Source organism: Mirounga leonina, unplaced genomic scaffold (assembly GCF_011800145.1).
Source record: "Mirounga leonina isolate KUSES-001 unplaced genomic scaffold, KU_Mleo_1.0 Mir_165, whole genome shotgun sequence".
Classification (NCBI taxonomy): domain Eukaryota; kingdom Metazoa; phylum Chordata; class Mammalia; order Carnivora; family Phocidae; genus Mirounga; species Mirounga leonina.
The window spans coordinates 74,174,762-74,185,825 of record NW_023270415.1 but is presented as its reverse complement, the minus strand read 5'-3'; the positions used below and the strand labels follow the sequence as shown (position 1 = coordinate 74,185,825).

Sequence of the window (11,064 nt, the reverse complement as noted above, 5' to 3'; positions counted from 1 at the left end):
CTGAACCGAGCTGAGCCCAGAAAAGCTAAAAGATCATCCCTGTCAGCTCTGTCCCCCTGGAGATCCAGCCAGGCACACACAGGTCTAACAAAGTCAAATCCCAAGTCGTCACGTCATTATTGCATGCTTGTTATGCACCCCAAAATACACTATTGCATTGTTCACTCGTTTATCCAGCGGAGTGTTTATCTACGAAATTTCTGTGCTTGGCAGAGACCGTGAACGGCCCCAGGGCAGTGACGAAGAGGTGAACCCAGAATCTTTCCCCTTACATGACCCGGGAGGAGGAGAGACACATACCGTGATAAATATAACAGTGTGCTCACTCCCAGGACTCGTGCAAGTGCAGGAAGGACACATCGGGTGGGAGGCACCTGGTTCATGTTGCAAACTAATCTCAGCTCAAGTTCAGCAGTTCAGAAGGCGGAAGGGAAGAAAGCGGGCATTAGCTAAACTCCTCTTGGTTCCTGGCATGGATATGTTTCCCACACAATGCCAAGCATGCTTCTTGAGACCCTTATGAAGAGTTTCTTCCCCTCGGTCTGCAGATAAGAACACAGAGGACCCGAGGTGAAGGGGACTTGTTCAAGGTCATAGAACTGGAATGTTGATAAGGGTTTGCACCGGCAGAGGCGCGGAGGGTGGGAAGGGGTCGGTAGGGTTGGGGAGGTTGGCTGGGTAGCACATTTCACAAAGAGGTTGCCCTTTGTCAATCCCGGGGGGGCCACAGCTGAGCCGTGCTGAGTCTTAACTAGCAGCGAGTCTTAACTAGCATGGACTCTAGCAGAGCCAGAGGCCTGAACGGTAATTGCAATCCCATGTCACCAGCTGTGTGACAGGAGGTGAGTTACTTAACTTCTCTGAGCCTCATTTGTCTCATCTGTGACCTAGAGACTATTCACACCGGTACCGATCTCCCAGGGCTGCTGGAGGGACAGAATGAGTTGCACACATTACCCTGCATTGAGCAGTGCCCAGAAAGGCAGAAACACATAATATATGTTAACAATTCTACTGGATAGACAGCACCTAGCACAGTTTCTGGTGCTAAGGGATGCTTAACAAATGATCATTATTTTTATCTCGTGTTTTGTCAAGATTATCCAATATTGTCGTTGCTTCATTGACCTGTGTCACGATCAGGTAAAGAAGGGAGTATTTGTCAGCAACTGATGCCATCTTGAGGCAGGGGCATTGTTTATAAATTGGGAATGAAGCCCTTTTTTGACAACTGAGAAGGCAGGGAACAAGGAGAACGCACTTTCTTGACTCTCCACGGGTTTCTGTTTCCAGCCGTGTGGCCCTGACATGAGGGGGTGCACAGCCATTTACGGACGATGCCCACGAAGGGTGCATGAGGCTCTCACTCTGTGGTGGGCATGGAGATGGTTAAGAGTTTCTTCCTCTAAAGTGTTGCCTGAAAAGTACCCCAATGTCACTGCAAAAGCTAGATGTTTCTTTTGGCTCTACCATCCACCCATTGTGTAACCTTGGATGCCTGCCTTGCCTGTTCATTAGCTCATCTGATCTTCATAATATCCCATTTAATAAATGGAAAAGCGATAGAAAGAGACCTGCCCCAAATTAGAGACCATTAGCCTAAGCATAAACTAGGAACGAAGAACATACGGTAGACTGGGAGCTCCTGGCTGGATCTGGATGTTGTTGAGAGGATTCAACAGCTCTGCAGGCAGGTGTATCAGACAGCCCCGCCCTCCAGCACCCACCCCAGCTCCTCACAGCCTCCCTCAAGGGGTCCAACCTTGACCTTGGACAACTTTCCCACCCCACCCTGCAGGGTTCCAGCCCCTCCCACAGTGACAGGCTTCCCCTCCACCCTGGGGGGTTCTCTGTTGCTCCTGAGACGTGATTCCTGGAGCCTGGGCATGACCCGCATCCGTGGCCGGGGACCCATGAAGCCAGATCTCTGATGGATGGGAAGTGGGAGCCTGTGAACCTGCTCCCTTCCCTCTCCCTCCCCATCACCCCACAGTCTGCTCCCTGGTGCAGAAGTTCCTGAGCCTCTTAGGGACAGTCCCTGAGATAGAACAATACCACGTGAAGCCCCGGGTATCATACCCTCCAGGGTGTTCCCCTCCCTCCCCATGTGCCTCCCCCTTCTCTCTCCAGCTTCTTTGGAATTCTTCTCTCTGTAAAGTAATAACAAGGAAGCTTTTGCTTCCCTAGCCTTTGCTCAGTGGGATTCTAAGAGAAAGTAACTTCCCTCTCATTATTATTAATTAGGATAGCTAAGAGGCAGGAGGAAGGGAGGAAGGAGGAGGCAGAGCATGACAGAGAGGGAGAGAGTAGGTGCCCTTGGCTGGAGGTGGGTATTAAAGAAGCATCAGGGGCGCCTGGGTGGCTCAGTTGGTTAAGCGACTGCCTTCGGCTCAGGTCATGATCCTGGAGTCCCGGGATCGAGTGCCGCATCGGGCTCCCTGCTCTGCAGGGAGTCTGCTTCTCCCTCTGACCCTCCTCCCTCTCATTCTCTCTGTCTCAAATAAATAAATAAAATCTTAAAAAAAAAAAAAAAAGAAGCATCAGGAGCATTCCAGCAATTGGCCGCAGTGGTCCAGTGCACAGACTTGACGGCAGACCAAGCACGACTGCCAGGGTTTGCATCCCTCTTCCGTTAGTTACAAGCCTGTCACTGGGCAATTCTCTGAACCTTCTGTTTCCTCATCTGGAAAGTGCAGATAACAATGATTCCTACGTCATAGGGTTTCTGCAAATATTAAGCTTACTGGTATTTGTTGAACACTTAGCACATTGTCTGATACATTGTAAGTATTATTTATGTGCTTAGTAAACATACAAGTCAACTAACTCTCCTATGACCTTATAGGCAGGACTCTGAGGAAGTGAGTGAGTTTCTCTGGGCCACAGTTTCTTTAGCAATAAAAGGAAAGGTTTGAATTGATAAAGGGCTCCTCTAGTTCTGAGCCTCTCTTTTCTAAAGAGAACCCGGGCGCTAATGTGAATCATTGCGGGTCAGGGATGGTCCTGAGATCTTACATAAATGGTCTTAAGATTTATATAAATTTTGCCATAATTAATCCTCACAAGAGGTCTGTGAGGTTGTGGTGAGTTCCCTGCATTTTACAGATGAGAAAGGGAAGGCTCAGAGAGGTTAAGTAACCTGTACGTGGTTACAGAGTGAGCTATGGTATCCTGTTGCAGGGGCAAAGTGCGGCTGTAGAGACCTAAGCTTCGGGGCTCAAGATGCGACTCCAGGGCTAGATGCATTCCTGGCAACTTAGAGATTATTGAATAGGTGTCATTCTGTGTGCTCGAAGCTTCCTGCCACTGCCCGGTGGCCTGGGCCGCTGTGGGAGGGGTGCACTGGTGTGCACGCTGTGACAGTGGGTCTCCTAGGGAACGGAGCGCATTGGGATTAGAGCTCCGGGGTCTGTTTCTCTGTCTGCCGGATCACACTGGAGCTGGCAAACGGTGGGTGCCCAGCATAGGCTGGCACATGGCTACTTCAGCTTTCCCAGAAATTTGGGATAGGTGAAGGTTTGGTTTGGCTTTTTAAATTTTTTTCCAAGCTATTACCTGTCCATAAAACACTTCATATCGTCTTAAACTATTGCATAAAATAAACAAGGTAAGATTTCTTTCATCACCTTCCTAGATGAATGGCGATGGGAGAAACTCAGAGCCTGTGACTTCCTCTGTAGGCTTCAAGGGGTCAGGCTGAGACATTGTCAGGCTGGGGGTGGCAGGGGAGTGCGGAGAGGAGCCATGCACCCAGGAATCCTCCCCCTGCCTGGGGGTCTCATGTCTAGGGAAGTCCAAACATTTCCCTTCTGTCCAAGCTAACAGCATTTGCCGTGAGTTTATTTTGATGTTGTCACACTGTCCCCAGAGAGTGGCACTGACATGTTTTCTTTTCGTCTTGGTATCACAGGACCAGATTTATTGCTCATGGGTATCAGAATCAGCTCATTTTGACACCAAACCCTGGCATCTACAGATTGCAAGTAACGCATTTCTGCTTCTTGGGGAAGCTCAGACAGCTTCTCATGGTGGGGCCATCAGAACATGACAACCCATCTGTTCGGGGGAGATCACTTCATTTAAGGGCATGGTAGTCTTGGACCGAGAGATCTGTAGGTAGATACATGGATGGGTGTATTCTATTTAATACATATATTTTCTTAAGCTTCTTCATGTTAAGCCCTGGAAACCTAGCAGGGAAAAAGGAAGACAATCTCTGCCTTCATCATGCATTTTTAAAGGGAAATGCAGAAAATGAACTAGTGCTTTCCCCCAAAACCAATGTTCAGTTGGGATTATGCCCTAACAGCCGGGCACAGGGAAGGGCGCATCAGAGGATAGCGTAGTCTGGGGAAGAACATCAGAGAAAGATAGCGTGGTCTGGGGAAGACCATGTATAGTAAATGTTCCAGATCACCAGCTCTGGGTCAGGGACAAGGCGGGGTGAGCACAAAATGATGGGAGCGACACACACCCTGCCTACAAGACAGTCACATCTGTTGAGTGCAAAAGGGAGATTATGTGTAAGGTACAATGAGCACGGTGGGGAGGGATTCGAGAACATGCCTGGGAAAACCAGGGGCTGTTGCAGGGAAGACAGTGTGCCATCTGCAGCTTGAAGCCAAGCAGTCAGGGCTGGCTGGACAAGATGGCAAGAAGGCAATACACAAAAATATGGAGGGATGAGAGAACATAGAATACACAGGATGCAACAGGAGTCTGGTGCTTAGGAAACAAAATACGACGAGGAGAGGAGAGAAGGGGCAGGATTTGGGATGGGGAGGCAGCCAAGGGCAGTCCAGGGAGGTCTGCATGTCCTGCTGACGTGGAATCACTTATATCCTGCAGATGAGGGGGGATCACAGAAGAACACCTTGAGTGCGTCAATGGGATATCCAGGTAGTCCTGAGATGCTGCTGCTAATGGTAATCTTCTCCCCCTCCTCCTCCTCCCCCCTCTCATTCTCCTCTTCCCTCCCCACCTCCTCCCTCCTCCTCCTTTCTCCTTTTTCAATTGACCCTTGCTGAATATATTGTAAAATTATGAGTTTATTCCTTTGTCTTAACGGGAAGAGATTCTTGTGAACATCCCAAATATGTTTGCATATTTGTCCAGAGTTTGAGGTCATTATTCAGCACATAACCCTTAGGGCCAGGACTGCAGGTGTAAACAGAGAAAAAATATCAGAGCCCACAGACTGAGGAGCCCTTGGCGTGACTGGATCCGATGGGTCTCCAGCTGTGTCCATGATCCACGGAGGGGATCTTAAGCTGCTGTAGCAGGTAAAGGAGGTCCAAGGGTCCCCTTCCCCTGCATTGAGGATATCTTTTTTTTATACCAGGGTTGTCTCAGCCAGAAAATGTTGCTTGCAAGGAACAGAAACAGTTCAGAGTTAAAAGAGTAAGGAGGGCAAATGGAATTCAACGGAAAAATGTAGGTTCATTCTACATAAATGAAAGGAAAGCTCAACAACAACAATAATAATAAACATATATTGAGCACCTACTATCTGTCACTATTCAAGAGCTTTACATTAACATATGTAAGCTTTAGAACAATACTAAATATGAAAGTGGACACTATTATAATGCTGATTTTATAGCTCAGAAAACTGAGATTCAGAGAGGTTAAGTAATAAACCCAAGGTCACACAGCTAGGTAACATCTTAGCCACGATGTGAACACACAAAATCTGGTTTCTGAGTCAATGCTTTTGACCCCTATGCTGAAAAACAAGAAGCAGGAAGGTAACGTCTAGTGCTCTAGGTGGAGAGAAGCAAAGAATGATCTCTTCAGGGACGTGGCATGCATGACAGGCTTAGTGTGGGATGCCTGCCACCTTGTAACTGAGGAAGGGGAGGGTCTCATGGCTGGAAGCTCCCCCAAACTACTTGGAATGGGGGAGAGCCATGTCTCAGAACAAAGGCCAACAGGGGGTTCCACAGAAGATTAAGTGTGAAGCAATAAACAAAAAAAAAAAGAGTTCAACTACAAAAAGAAAAAAAAAGAAATTATCCTTAGAGCCCTCTTATTTTGTATATGAATAAATAAAAACAGGAAAAAGTTGAAGTTGGCATTGTGAGTTGTTTATTATTATTATATTATTATTGTACATTGAAAAATGTTTTAATATGAAAATCATTAAAAAACCCATTTTGGGGGGTGCCTAGCTGGTTCAGTGGGAAGAGTTTGCAGCTCTTGATCTTGAGGTCATGAGTTCCAGCCCTAAGTTGGGTATAGATTACTTAAATAAATAGACTGAAAAAAAATTAACAAAAAAATTTTTTTCTTTAGGTCTTTGAATTCAACCTACAAATCTCTTTTAACATAGGCTATATTTTAACAATTACTTTCAAGGAGTCTCTTGTTCAGTGTTTAAAGAACCCTAAATAGCTTCAAAGGACTGGCCCAGATAAAAGCTCTATTCATTAAATCCCCTCCATTGTTTAAACTGATGTTGCAAAAGCCTGCCTAAGTATTTAAATCATCTAGTGAAGTTATAATTCAACTTATAACTAAGTTTGAAGACTCTCTGATTCTTCTAAACAATCAAACATGGTAAACTTCCTAATTAAAAAAAAAAAAAAACTTTTCCAATGGAAATTTACAAGTCTAAATTACACCACAGCTCAGTTACATTTTAAATCGGCATTATCAGACTACTCGGACTCTAATGTATCAAAACATTTTCCTTTTCTTTTTATTATAAAGCAGACTTCAAATACCAAACATATGCTGATCTCCCCACAGACCTTACTTCTGGGATTTCCTTTCCCTTCACTCTGTTTAACACATTCTAAACTTTTGCCAGGGTGGAACGTGGTCAGCACTAGGAGAATAAACAAGTTGTTTCAACATCACAAGCAAGGACTGACGTAAACTTACGAACTTATCGATCAGAGACTTCTGGCCAGAACACAGGGTCTGAGGGACAAGGACAATTTTTTTTCGTCGAGACAGTTGGCATGTTCAGGCTTTTTCTAGTTACTATGGCAACAAGCTACTCCAAGTCCACACTGTGCACCTGGGATTTGTTTCTGCACTCTTGCCCCTGCATCTAGGTTGAGTGCTCTAACCCCTTCTAACCTTGCAGCATGGACTGCTAATTGTCCCCAAATATCCATTTCCCACAGCATGCATTCCCAGGATAAGGACTACATTTACCAGTGTCCCTTGCAGCTAGGCAGCTGGGAGGGGCCTTGGGAATGAGATCCTAAGTGGAAATGGTGTGGGCAATCTGTAGGAAAATGTCCTTAAAGGTAAAGAGCATGTTCTTATCTCCTTCCGAATGACTGGAACAAAGATTTGATGTCTGGAGCTGGAGCAGCCAACGTGGACTGGGAAGTCCCTTGGGGCTGGATGGTGTGCCCTGCTGTAGAACCAGAAGGATGGAGCCTGGGTCCCTGACACTATAGAATGCCATGCCAACCTTGTGTCCCAGGACTTAGAAAAAGGAAAGATTAACTTCTACCTGATTAAGCCACTGTGATTTGGGGTTTTCTGCTGTTGAACCTAATCCTAATTGCTATAGACACTTCCGCCTGATTTGCACAGGTGAAATTCCGAATTCTTCCCCAGAGAACAGGATTCTTCGACAGTCAGCTATTTTACTGCCTGATGGAATCACCCCAATGACTTACAGGATTTTACCAAACTGACACCCCAAATCAGTAGCAGATGTCGCATCTCTTAAAACAGGCTATAGCTCCCAACACAACATCAAGGTAAATTTAGCTGCCTCCAGAATCATTACATGCAGATCATTAAATGCAAGAAGCTAACATTAATTTATATTTTATGAGTTTGCAGTTCGAAATATATAACTGAACACCAAAATATCTAGTACATCAATACACATGAAAATAGCAATAGTTAGCTTACTGTGGGCACTTACTATGTGCGTGGTTGTCTAAGAACCACCTTATTTAACTTTTCCAACATCCTAGAGGGGAAAGTCTGTCATTATTCTCATTTGAGACATAAGGAAGCCACAGCCACATGTTTTGCCCAAGCTCAGATGTGCAGCTGCATTCCACAATCCACTACGTGTTAGAGGTACTCCTGCCTGGGTGCAGTCTCCGTACGGTTTTAATGAGCAAGAGAGAAGAGAACAAAAAGATGCTTGCAGGTTCAGTCTCAAGGCAAGTTAGCCTATTCGACTACCAAAAAATACAGAGAAATTATTTCAGGGCTTCTTTGCAATTTCTCAACAGTATATAAGGCTGTCATCTTTATTCTTTTTAAATATGGAAATCCTCTATCCAAAATTTGGATATAGGCTTGGTTTCTACTGAGCAAAAGTAACTTGCTCTCCTTTGGGGGAGGGGGGTGCGGAGGCAAATTCAAAATTGTAAGGCCAACTCCATAGGCATGTAGTTTAGAAAAGAGAGAATTACAGGGCTTTCTTCCCCCCAGAGAGATGCTATTGGTCTGGCAGAGCCCTGGTATTTGGCAACTCCCACACTGGGTACTTTTCCATTCTCATCTATAAAACATTTGCAGGAATGTTGACAAGTATAATATGCATAAGAAAGATACTTAAATTAATAATGGCCATCATTTATTGAATGCTTACTAAGTATCTGGCACAGAGCTAATAATTTTCATATATAATCTTTCTCCTTAAAATGACTCTGAGAGGGCGCCTGGGTGGCTCAGTTGGTTGGGCGGTTGCCTTCGGCTCAGGTCATGATCCCGGAGTCCTGGGATCGAGTCCCGCATCGGGCTCCTGGCTCAGCGGGGAGCCTGCTTCTCCCTCTGACCTTATCCCATCTCATGCTGTCTCTCTCTCTCTCAAATAAATAAATAAATAAAATCTTTAAAAAAAAAAAAAAAAAACGGCTCTGAGAGGCTACCATCTGCCCATTCTGCAGACAAAAACTGGAAGGCTCAGAAAGCGTAAATCATCCTCTGGCTGGAGCCGCCGCCCTACCTCCGCTCTGCTGTTTCCTCCAGCAAGCAAGCAGGGCTCAACTTCGCTGTCTGTTCTTTCCTTCAATTTCTCAGGTTAAAGTGCTGGTTCTTAAATGTCAGAAAACCATGATAGAGACCATTTTCGATCCTTAAAGAGCCCGCAATTTCTTATCAAGAATGAAAGTGTTAACCTTGGGGTCCCTGACATATTTCAAATACAGTAATTGCATTCTGCTTGTTTCGACTTTACTCAGAAATAAAATCATTGAAAAACATCATAGAACAAAAGGTTTCCAGTTGCGAGGACCCTTAAGATTATCTAAGCCAGTTGTTTCCATCCTGGGAACAGTTTGTCCAAATGGCAACCCACGTGGAAGGGCACGCACAATTGAAGTCACCTCTGCTTGTGCTTCTCTTTGGAAATAACTTCCATAATGAAAATTAATCATGGATACTACAATATCCCCAGTATCCAGCCATTCAATAAATATTTGCAAAATGGATTAATGGAGGTGGGTACCCAGTGTGCAAGCCCCTCCGGTCCGACAGAGCAGTTTGAAAACTTTGCTCCAACTCAACCTCCTAATGGTACAGACAAGAAAGTCTTCAGAGAAAGGAAACTGTCCAAAGGCAAGTGGCTACAGAGTAGCAGAGCCAGGACTTGGGGCCAGAACATCTTATCAAAAAGACTTTGTCCACAGCCCTGTTGGGATTTATGGTTGAGTGGCTGAGTAAGGTGCTGTCCACCCACCCCTGTGGCCGTTTTACAGAAGGAATTTGTTTAAAAAGGCAGATTCCTAGACCCGGCTGCAGGTCTAGTGAATTTCAAATCTCCGGGAGTGGGACGCAGGACTCTGTGCTTAGAATAAGCCTCCTGGAGTCATCCTTGTCCACACTGAAGTTTGAAAAGTAGACTAAAGGTTCCTTGTCTGGCTCCAGGCAGTAACTGGAGACTTTCTTGGCTGTGATTCTTCTCCCGCTTGGGACCAGAATGAAGAGCCACTGACCTGGGGGGCTACCTATAAAGTTCTGTTCTTGAATGAATTATATATTCCATAACCATTTACTAACAATCACCACGTCCTCAGGGCTCCAACCTTGTCCCTCTTCATTGTCCCCAACATCTCCAGGTGATCTGCCATCCATACCTGGTCTCCACCACCACCTGTTGCCTGTGAATCTAGTCCTGCTGCCCAGTCCTAAACATTCAACTGCTTGTGGACTGCCAACTCTGCTGCTCCATCCCCTCCCTCATGTCTGGACAGGCTTGCGAGTGCTCGAGGAGCAGAACACAAGGATGACCTTACGGTTACTTCGGAAGCTGGGTCACCAAGGGCATACGGCTTCTATCTGGTTCTCCTGCGATGCTCTGTCTCAAAATCCAGCCTCTATGCCTCGAGAAGCCCAAGGCACATGGATGTGCTCTAGCTTTTAACCCTATCACGCTCATGCTCGTCTTGCCATGAGAGGTGGCTGTCGCCTCTCCAGATGTCTTGTGCCCATCCGTGTGTGAACATGTGTGTTAACCATGTAACTCCGTTGCAAGAAAGAAGTAGGAGATGGACATTGGGAGAGTGTACCTGACAATGTCACTGCCGGATTTGTTGCCAACACAGAGATGTAAGTGTCCCCCTCCTCTCACGGCCCCTGACCCATTGTGGACGTGTTCTGCTTATTTTCTCTCCTCTGAAACTCATCTGCCTCTGCCCAGGCTTCTGCGCCTCCCTCTGGTCAGACCCCTGACACCTGGATTACTGGAATGATCATTGCCTCCAGTCTGGACACGCCCCTCCGTGCCTCACAAGGCTGCCCAAGTGGTCTGGCCGGCATGTCAATGTCGCTGTGTCCCCACTGCCTCTGCCCAATTCTGTGAAGTCTCCGAGCTTCTAACGGTTCTCCGAGTAAAGACCAGACCGCCCCACCTGGCTTGCAAGGCTGTGGGTCAACTGGATGAGCTCATGTCTCTTGCACACTTCCTCATTCACCCTGAGATCCCAGGACACCTGTCCCCAGGAGCTATCCCCGGGTGGAGGAGGTCATCCAGAGGACGTGACCGCCAGCTGAAAGGAGAGCTGGCTCAGGACAGGTGGAGGATCTTCACCCCCCTCCCTTGTCCTTGGAATGTACGCGCCGCCTCAACCGCATCCTGTT

At 46.4% G+C, this 11,064-nt stretch overlaps 1 long non-coding RNA gene across 2 annotated transcripts; it reads left to right on the top strand.

The window, feature by feature from the left end:
* The first annotated feature begins 258 nt into the window (after positions 1 to 258).
* LOC118015234 lies at positions 259 to 10,174 on the top strand. Of its 2 annotated transcripts, none has more exons than XR_004680587.1 (4): positions 259 to 570; positions 3,911 to 3,983; positions 4,849 to 4,925; positions 10,044 to 10,174. It is a non-coding gene; the product is annotated as an uncharacterized LOC118015234 (long non-coding RNA). The 2 variants fall into 2 exon arrangements; XR_004680586.1 differs by having other exon boundaries at positions 259 to 590.
* Positions 10,175 to 11,064: the final 890 nt, after the last annotated feature.